The 8,961-nt window shown below is 49.6% G+C and overlaps 1 protein-coding gene across 2 annotated transcripts in view; it reads left to right on the top strand.

The window, feature by feature from the left end:
- Positions 1 to 2,075: 2,075 nt before the first annotated feature.
- LOC146859578 (uncharacterized) overlaps positions 2,076 to 8,961 on the top strand; it is a 620,782-nt gene continuing 613,896 nt past the window's right edge. Inside the window, exon 1 of one of the 2 annotated variants that reach the window (XM_085646502.1) lies at positions 2,076 to 2,290. The gene's annotated coding sequence lies outside the window, so the exon portion shown is untranslated. The remainder of the gene's footprint in view (positions 2,291 to 8,961) is intronic. The other variant, XR_014979312.1, reaches the window with a different exon arrangement.

Raw genomic sequence — 8,961 nt, 5'->3', positions numbered from 1 at the left:
GGGGGGAAGAATGGGGGAGGAGGGCACATGGGAGGGGGAGGGAAGAGGGTCGACCTGTGCCTCCCGAGGGTGCAGCCTATTGGAGTGTAGGGTGGTCAGGGGAGGAGAAAGGGAGTAATGGGTGGAGCAAGGTGAAGACTCAAGGGATAACCCGGTCGCTGGGGAGGGGAGTAGGGAAGGGAAGAGTTGATCGAAGAGAGAGAGACAGGTGTCTTTGGCTTGGATCATGACAGTACCGTTGTTATAGAGTGAGATAGTGAGGGAGCCGTTGAAACACGCTGAGGGGGAAATTTTTAGCTGTTTCCCATGAGGGATAGAGGAGGAGGAGGTGACGTTAAGGGAATTATATAGGATGGTGGACCAAGAGGGGATGTCGTGAGTCAAAAAAATGAAATCGATTTTGAGCCTCCCATAACGACCATTGTAAAATTGATCAACAAAAAGGGAATCAGGAAAACATTCAATGGTGTTATGCTTGAATCGTTTGGCTGAAGCTTTAGTCAGGTTAGGAGGATAAATGATTTTGTAGCAATTAATTCCAGACTTAACTCGAGTGGTGGCCATGTTGGGAAAATGAGGAGGAGGAGGGTGATGGGGATTTGAGAAGGGGGATACTAGAAAAGCGGTGGTGAGGAGAGGTATAAGGACAAAAAGGGGGCACATATTCCAGACGTCGGGTGAAGATATCTGAATTAATGTGCAGTCCGGGAAGTGAGGCGATTAGGAACAGGTTGTTGCTTCAGAGCAGGAGAAGATGGGGGCACAGATTCCAGTAGTCGAGAAAGCTTTATATGCTTGGGAGTCTCTATGATTCCGCTGGTATTTGATGGGCCCTTCACCTAGGCAATCACATAATATGCATGGTGCCACCTGGCACTAGATCATATTTACAAGGGAATTGTTTACACATGACAGGGCCAACTGGACCACTGTCAGAACCATCACAAAGCGAACTTAGTAAAGGTAAAACAGATCAAAAACGTACAACCAGTAACCACTGGTAATCACTGTACTTAGCATCAGCCTGTAGCATAAACCACATTATGCACAGCATCACATTAGGCGCCAAACGCATTGTACGCCCATAATCTCAACAGTCTAATATTAGACTCTAACCTCCTAAGTATCACTAACATTAGGGGCATAAAGCACAGGGTGGAACATAGTCTCACTAGCATAAACCATAGTATGCCGAGAATCTTATACTCATAAAAAACACATCTCAAAGGGGCTCAAATGCCCAGTGTCCAGAATGTCAGGGCTGCTGCCATTGTAGCGAGCTCTATTGCACAGCGCTCTGACACCTTCGGGTGATATCCGCGCTTTATAAAAATGCACCAATAAATAAATAAACTGGCCGTGCAAGAGGGGGCTGTGGAAAGAAGAGAGGCACTGGCCGAGGGTGAGAGTGAGGGAATCATTGAAGAGCTCCAACAATGATTGTTGCGTCCTGGTGCATCACTCATCATCATTCATTATACTTTAACAACGGTTCCAACTGAATGTCTCATGAAAGCCGTGTTGTGGAAGGCTGCTCTGCTCCCAGAGTCCCAGTCCAGCCCTGCAGCAGCTGCTGACGTGGTGAAGGTGTCTGAAGTGCGCAGGCGCAGTGTGATGTGGCGAGTATTTCTGAAGTGCACGTGCGCAGTGTGATATGGTCATACGTCTAGAATACGCATGCGCATTGATGTGTTACCGTCTAGATTGCACATGCGCAGTATGATATTTCGACAGTTCTAACTCTGCTCATGTGCAGTGGATATGTTACCGCTGCGTGTTTGCCCTTTAACCTCACATTCAACGCATGCGCGAAGGACGGATCGCACTGTGTGCATGCAGGCTGGGTAAAGTATACCACTCGTGCGCATGCGGATTGGGTAGAGGCTAACACTCTTGTACGCATGCGGACTGGGCAGAGCACGATCACTCTTATGCACATGCAGACTGGATAGAGGATACAACTCTTGTGCGCATGCGGACTGGGCAGAACGCAATCACTCTTGTGCGCATGCTGACTGGATAGAGGTTACTACTCTTGTGCGCATGCGGACTGGGCAGAGCGCGATCACTCTTATGAGCATGCTGACTGGATAGAGGTTACTACTCTTGTGCGGGTGGGTAGAGTAGGGTACTCGGGTTGCGCATGCGCACCGGGCGGGGCACGCGCCTCTGCGCGGAGCTGTGTGCCGGGTCCGGTCCTGCTTCAGCCGCTGCGCGGATTCACCCCGGACCCGGCCCTGGAACCCACGGGCACCGCCACGGGAGACAGAGCCGGCCTGGGGCAGAGGAGGTGAGTGATCCCTGGCAGGAGGCGGGGCTCCCCCCCTTGAAGGGGTGTGCGGGGGTGGGGGGGCTGAACCCAGGCAGGCGTTTGGAGGGCAGAAGTCACCTCCACACCCACTACCCCGCATGAAGGGCTGTAGAGGGGGCTAAACCCAGGCAGGGGTTTGGGGAGTAGATGTCACCCCCCCCCACCCTCCCCGAGAGGAGCAGAAGATGACCCCTCCCTCACCAACTCCACCCACAACAGCAGGGCACCCCCTCCACCCCCAGAGCAGGGCTCCCCCCCCCCATGAAGGGCTGTAGGGGGGCTGGACCCAGGCAGGGATGTGGAGAGTAGATGTCACCCCCCCTCAAGAGCAGAAGATGACCCCTCCCTCACCAACCCCACCAGCCCTCCCCGGCCGGGCTCCCTCTCCACCCCCAGAGAGGGGCTCCCCCCCCCATGAAGGGATGTAGGGGGGCTGGACCTAGGCAGGGGTGTGGTGAGCAGATGTCACCCCCCCTCTAGAGCAGAAGATGACCCCTCCCTCACCAACTCCACCCTCACCAGCAGGGCTCCCCCTCCACCCCCAGAGCAGGGCTCCCCCCCCACCATGAAGGGCTGTAGGGGGGCTGGACCCAGGCAGGGATGTGGAGAGTAGATGTCACCCCCCCTCAAGAGCAGAAGATGACCCCTCCCTCACTAACCTCACCCTTTTTGTAGTGGTTGTGGATGGTGAGCACCTGCACTAATTTGTGGGGGCCGTAATTCATTTTTCATTAGGTCTCGCTGAGTCAGCGCGCAGGCGCTGCTCGAAGAGACTTTAGTAGGTGAATTTTCAAAGTGCTGCTGTCTGGCGACAGGCTTGCGTTCACGCGAGCGTGCATGCGCGAACCGCCAGCCTTCAGCAGCACTTTGAAAACTCACCTACTAAAGTCTCTCCGACAGCGCATGCGTGCTGACTCAGCGAGACCTAAAAACTGCTGATGATTTGGTATGATCCCAACAGCGTAGCCAGGGCAGAGTGGGGCGCTGTCCGTTGTCGCTACTGCCAGCTCCGCCACCCCCCCGTGTCCCACGTAATGCCCCTTCGCCGGTGAGCTTTACTAATTTTCACCCCTTTATGCGCTCCCTCTTGCGGCTTCTGCCAACCGCATGCAACAAAAAAATGGGCCATCAGCATCCCTATCCCTTGTCATTCGAGTTTAGTCATCAACCCAAAGTATGTCTCGCAATCGTAGTGAGATATTTGGCCGGAGGGCCAGTTGCCCAATGTTCTCTCTTTAGGTTATTTCCCTACACCCCCTACCGATCCTGGCTGGCTCCTCTCTCATCTTCTTTAGTCGACCGACTACTTCCCAAGTGCACGACTTGCCCCTATGCTCCTTCAGCCCACTGCGGACATCACACTCCCCACACCGGGAACATCAGGGGGTGAAAAGCAGCTAACAAGCGCTATTCAGTATACTCTTATTTGAAATGCAGAGGGCTGCACATTGCCCTACTGCAGGAGTATTCTCCTAAGAACCATTCAAACATTGTTTTTGACAATGGTCAATACAAACAAAAATCAAAAACAGATACCAATGTAAACGATGATAAGTAATTTATATCTGAACAAATATAGATAAGTGTGAGAAGTTGGCCTGGCATATGCTGGTCACTAGTTAAAGTGGCCACCTTCCACAAGTCCAATTCGACTTTTATGGTAGAAAGGTTTAAGACAACCTTTTAAAGAAAGCTATCCTAGTGGTAGTTGTGAAGAGCAGACTTCAGGCTAAGTCTCAGAGGAATGTAAAGCAGCTTGTTTTACCTTATAATTAGGGCTCCCGGTTTTATGGTATTTATTTTTTTCACATTTCCGTCTGTATTTATCCATATTTATTTTTTGGTCATTTTATCTGTATTTATCCGCATTTATTTTTGACGCAAGAAAAAAACCGCTAAAGCTAGTATTTTTCCACATTTATTTAAGTTGGCATGCACACTTGCACTAGGTTGTTATAGCTGTTTTTTTTAAATGGAGCCTATGCTAAGTGCACTTTACATATTGGGAGAAAATTTCTTCCCTGTCCTCTAAGAAAAGCTGCGTGAATTAGTGATTGTGAGTAGGTCTCATTTGCGCAGCTGTCTTGCAAAATGTCAACGCATTACTACCTCTTTTACTCACATTTAATCAGCCATCACAGAGAGTGTCTGCTCAAAGAATATCAGATCATTCTTAGTGTGCATTAGAAGACGACCTACCCCTCGAGGCATAGCAAATCGCCCAAATATCTAAAGAATCCTGCATCTTCATCTGTACAGAATAGTGCTTTGATATGAACACTATGGAGAAAATGTAGAGGTGGTGCAACAGTCATTTCTGTTCTTGTTTTTTTTTTATTTAAGTAGCACTTAAATAAACATTAAATGGAAAAATGAAGTCATGCTAACTGACTTTCTCACCACTCACTCAGCCTCATTGCCCAACAGCGTGCATAGTCACTGAGAGATGCAGCTAATAGTTGTTGGAGGCATTTCTGCCCCTGTGCCCTGCCACATCAACCTCCTTCACCCTCCCATACAACAACAAGCATTTACAATGCAATAGGTCTCGCAATGACATTATTTTGAGCTATTGGCATTGTAAATGTCATTGGTTTTTTTCCCTTCGTGAAGCATTCATCAAATGAACGACCCCCTCAAACCCATCACTGCTGTGTTAGCGCTCGCTCTCGTGTCATATTCACCTTGTAAAACTCTCTCCAACTATTTAGCACAACAGTGCATATTTCCCAAGACATATTTTGCAAATTGCTCCCAGTGCACATCGCAGTTCCTAAGAATCTCTTTCCTACGGCATATGTAAACCCCTGTGGATTTTTCTCCCATGGCACATCACCCCTTGCAGCTCTAGCTCCCAATCTCTGCGTCAAACGGCGATGACCTAACTTTGCTCTTCCCTGCCTCTAGTTCCTATGTGCCCAGGGCCGGCTTTAGTGCTGGTGGCGCCCTGTGCGACAATGTTTGTTGGCGCCTCCCCCCCCCCATGACCACCTCCACCACGGATTCTCTCACTAGCACCCTTTAACAGTGACCAAGTCACCATAACCACACTCTCTCAGATGCATTGAATTAGTTATATAGCGCCACTCATACCAGTGTAGGGTGTCCGAGCACTTTGCATCACACACACATTACAGAGACAATCAATCATACGAGTGTAAATCAGTGTATAGGAAATGTTACTTAAGCCAAAGGACTGAAAGTGTAGGAGTCACATGTCACCCATACTGGTAGGCAGTATAGTTTAAGAGTGCTTGGTGTGGAGAAGCACAAACGCAGAGTCGAAAAAGAAACAGCATAGTTGGGAGTTTTCTTTAATAATAAGAATAGATTTCTAGCCAAATTAACCCTTTTTGCAACATTAATCAATGTTCTAATAATGTATACTTTGCAGTGTGTATGCAGTTCTGGGATGAAAGTTAATAGCTCACTGTTGTATATTAGGACTTTAAGTTATAAATTGCAAGTAACAAAAGGATGTCTCTTTTGAAAGCAGTAACCTGCTGATCTGTTTACATCCTATGTAATCTACTTGATACAAGTTCTTTGCAGCAGGCATATTAACCCTCTGCACTAACTTCACCCAAGTCAAAACCTCAACTATACAAAACACTGATCTCTCTCCAGGAAGATAATTAATCACACGAGTTTTCTTGACATTTATGTGAGGCCTGGTAATTGCCGGGGAAAGAAACGCTGCAGCAGGTGCTTCAAAAGCTTAAACTTTCAAACACGGCGCCCCCAGGAAGCCAGCACCTGGTGCGGTGGCACCGGTCGCACCGCCCTAAAGCCGGCCCTGTCCCCAGGCCTCCGTTTACACGTGATCCTCCTTTCTTATGTTTAAATGCAGTGCCCCTCCCTAGCTTCAGTTTAGATCAGATCGACTACACCCACAGCCACCTCTTTCAAAAAACGTCCTGCCTTTCATTAAGCAACCCACCCCATTTGTGGCAAAACAAAAGGTTGCTGGAGCTGCAGCCGATGTCCTGGGGTGTTTTCACACCTCTTAATGGACATCTGCTGCTGCCACTGCTCCAACAATTATCTTGCGTGAACTACCGCTTTGAGGGGGTGCTGGAGTGTCTCTGCAGACACGGAGCTCCCAGTCCCCCCCACCCCATCTCTGGAGCAGTTTCAGGGCAGCAGTTTCACCTTTCTTTTGGACGCCCCTGTGCACCTCTGACTCGGATTTTACAGAGGAGCACAGAGGCAGGAGGAGCATTGGTTTTGTCAGTATTTTCCCGTTTTTATATATAAATACAGACAAAAGTTAAAAAGCTTTCCGTGTGTATTTATATGTAAAAATCCGTTTAAACGGAAAACCGGGAGCCTTACTTATAATATCTTGAATTACCAAATGAAAGGACACCACACAGGTATATATATAAATATATATGTATTTATTTCTAGACACACTCTACTAATCTCTTTATGAGATTAGAAGTCAGGAACATATGCACAAATCAATGTTTCACAACATATTATAAGCACTTATATGGCTGGGGACCTAGGGGCATATCAGACCATGTACTAAAAAAGAGGTATAAGAAGAACGACTTGAGAAGGAGAAGGCCTAAGGTCTTCAGAAGCGCTGGGGCCTCACTAATCCACCCAAGGCAGGTAAGTAAAGAACCCACGGGAGACGCATGCAGTGTGAGAACACAGCCGCGGATCCCAATAGACTTCAATGTTTTAGGGTACTTCGGGAGAGTCTACAAGAAAGTCACTTACAGGGTAAGTAGTTTGAGGGCCAACACACACAGGAGCACCGGAGTGCACGAGTTACCTCACCCAGGGAAGCCGGGTGCATAGGTGTCTTTTGGTGTCGGGTTGCGGCGTCGTTTTCAATGGGAGCCAAAGAAGACTTGCTGCTTGTGAAGACAGGAGAAGTGTCCGGTGGAATCCAAGGCTGGATTCAGAAGAAGGAAGACCTGAAAGCAGAGGAGACAGTGTTCAAAGTCACTTGGTAGTGACCCGGGCCCAGGAAGATGAATGCCCACAGTCGTCGGGTGATTTCAGGTGATCACGGGTGTTTTGACTCTTCAGCGACGAGGTCCAGGAGGCGTCGACGACAACCAGGAGTTGGATTCGCAGTGTCCCACGATGTCTGCAGCTTACTGAGGTGTCGGCAACCGGATTGGAGCCAACAAGCCTTGGCAACAGCAAGTCTCATGGAATGTGAAGAAAGTCAGCGGTGCAGACCAGCAAGGTCTGAGGGACTCACCCAGCGAGGGTAAGTCAGGGCGGGCCTGGAGCAACCAGGGGAGCCCTTTGGTTAGATGAAAAAGTCTTCAGGGAACCCACAAGCCAATCGGCAAGGGATCGCGAAGACGCCTTGGGAGGATTCAATTCACAGGAGCCCACGGTCACTCGGGACGAGGTAGGCCACTGATTTTCGGTGTAAATCCTGCTGGAGGCTTGGACCACACGTGGTCCAATGCACAAGTTCGTAGAACGTCGTGAAGGGATTGCACTCGACAATAGTGCACGGTACCCAGGTATTGCTGTTCCTCGTCACTCGTGGGGTCCACTCGCCTCAGGTTTGCTGGGGACTCACAATGGCCGTCGAGAAGTCAGGAAATCCACTTCCGGGGCTGCAGGGACTTCGGACTCCAGCGGGAGCGGGAAAGTTTGCGACGGTTGATTCAAAGTTTTGGTGCCTGCCAAGCAGGGGAGTCACTCCTTGACTCCAAGGGAGATTCTTCAGTCTTCCAAAGGTAGTGGAACGTCAAAGGTCCAGGATTCTTCTTGTAGAGCGTCATCCAGGGATATCTAGTTTGCAATGGCAAGGGTTCCCTATCTTATACTAAAGGAAAGGGAGGGACTAGCTCTATGACCACTCCTTTGGGAGGGTCAGGGGAGTGGGTGGTTACACCCACTTCCCTTTGTCCAGTCTCGCGCCAGAGCAGGGTCTGAGCTGACACCGGTTTGAGCTGGCATATGCCTACTGCTCCCCCAGTGCAGGACTTCAAAGCACTCTGGGAGTGCACCCACCCAACCCCAATACACTAAATCCTGTCTTGAAGGTGGTTACACCTCCCTGTGACAGGATGCCTATTGTTGGGCCTCCTCCACTGCGAGTTTCGGTCAGCAGCAGGAGGGCAGCCCAGTGTCTGTGCTGGTGGCATCCATTTTGTGATGCCAGGGCTCTTCAGGATTCTACCGTGTTTCCACAGTAGGTATATGTCTATCCCTCCAGAAGGGTGGGATCATACTCCCACACCAGTTACTGGTGTGGGGGTATGATTCCAAAGCGTTTGACACCAAACACGACATGTTTTGATGCAGCCATCCCAGAGTTAGCATTTACCGCATCCACAAACAGCCACAGAGAATAGACTCTGCCAGCTGCAGAGGGGCCCTGCTCATGCAAAGGCACCCTCTCACATGTAAACCAAGCACCCTGCCCTCAGGATTGATAGGGCCTGCCTTAGGGGTGACTAATAGGCTTATATGTGTGTGTAAGGTGAGATATAGGGAACCTATACCTCAGTGATGAGTGCTAACACTCCCTCATCCAGGCTGCAGTAGCAGGCCTGTGGTGTCAGATTTAGTCTGCTTCGCAGGGGTGGCATAATACATGCTTCAGCCCCTGGTAGGCCTGTGAAGTACCTATGCCCTTGGTACCTAAGGTACCATATACTAGGGGC

This window comes from Triturus cristatus, chromosome 3_1 (genome assembly GCF_964204655.1).
Source record: "Triturus cristatus chromosome 3_1, aTriCri1.1, whole genome shotgun sequence".
NCBI lineage: Eukaryota > Metazoa > Chordata > Amphibia > Caudata > Salamandridae > Triturus > Triturus cristatus.
Note: the sequence above shows the minus strand (reverse complement) of the source record. Positions and strands in the feature narration are given on the sequence as shown.